Source organism: Gavialis gangeticus, unplaced genomic scaffold (assembly GCF_001723915.1).
Source record: "Gavialis gangeticus isolate Ggan-Ray unplaced genomic scaffold, GavGan_comp1, whole genome shotgun sequence".
In the NCBI taxonomy this organism is placed as follows: domain Eukaryota; kingdom Metazoa; phylum Chordata; order Crocodylia; family Gavialidae; genus Gavialis; species Gavialis gangeticus.
In genome coordinates, this window is record NW_017729004.1 from 29,824,531 (window position 1) to 29,825,732 (window position 1,202).

The window sequence follows — 1,202 nt, forward strand, 5'->3', positions numbered from 1 at the left end:
CCTCCTCCTTCTTCTTCCTCATGAAGTGCTTTCAGGAGACAATTTTCATTTTCCAGAATAAAGCAGGGACTTTGGGAGCCCCCTGCTATGCCACACTTCTACAGAGGAGACCAGATACATTTTTTGCAGAGCACAGTGCTTTCAACCCAAAAATCTCAAAGAATTACATAAGAGGTTAATTAGCTTATCTACCTTGTGGAGACGAGACATGAAATGCAGCTGAATCCCCTTAACCACTTTACAAACTGACGCATGGATGGTTTTAGTGACAAGAAAGCCTATGGAAAAGCAAGAAATAGAATCTGATTACCCTAACTCTGTTCTAAACTCTAGACCACAGTAGAGAAAGCACAGCCAGCTTAACCTTTACAAAGTTAAAACAAAAAGCTGTATATGAAAGCTCATATTGTTGTTTCAATATTCCAGCATAATAGCAAAATGCAGAAAGGAACTGTGATATTATCATGCTACAAAATTAATTTATTCATTGCTTGTACTTTCATGGAAAGTATCAGCAACGTAGCACATTTAGCATTACTTTACTCTGACAGGATCAACTAAGAAGGAGAAACTGAAACTAAAGGATTGGTCTTGTACAATAAGGACCCAGTACAAAGAATGTAATATATCAATGAGAACCAGAGCCCACCCAAGCAGGGTGCGGGGCCCAAGGCAAATCAGCCCATGCAGGGCCCTGCCCCTACTCCAATGCCACGTGCCCCAGACCAAAGAAGTTGCGGGACGCAAAGCTGGCAGCGGTGGTGCAGAGTCGCCACAGCCACTCTGCCCAGCTCAGTGGGGCCCCTCAAAGTGCAGGGCCCGGTGCAGTCACCCTGATTCACCCCCTCCCCCCCGGGACGACCCTGAAGAGAACCGAGATTGGCACCCAAGGGGGGTGACTTGAGACCCTCTGGGTTAGAATACAGGGAGAATGTAGTGAAGGGGATATAACTGTAGGAGTCTATTACAGACCTCCTAACCAGGAGGAAGAGCTTGACCATGAATTATTCATAGATTCATAGATTCATAGATTAAGGGTCGGAAGGGACCTAGTAGATCTTCTAGCCCGACCCCCCGCCAGGGCGGGAGAACAACAAAAACCCCAAAAAGAGAAATGGGACTCAAACGAGTCCAGCTAGGTGGGCATCCAGCCTCTTCTTAAAGACCCCCAGGGTAGGGGCCAGCACCACTTCCCTTGGAAG

At 46.7% G+C, this 1,202-nt stretch overlaps 1 long non-coding RNA gene across 1 annotated transcript in view; it reads right to left on the reverse strand.

The window, feature by feature from the left end:
* The window catches only part of LOC109291264, a 126,536-nt gene that overhangs the window by 122,421 nt on the left and 2,913 nt on the right, over positions 1 to 1,202 (reverse strand). Inside the window, exon 2 of the long non-coding RNA XR_002095790.1 lies at positions 193 to 278. This is a non-coding gene — a long non-coding RNA (uncharacterized LOC109291264). The remainder of the gene's footprint in view (positions 1 to 192; positions 279 to 1,202) is intronic.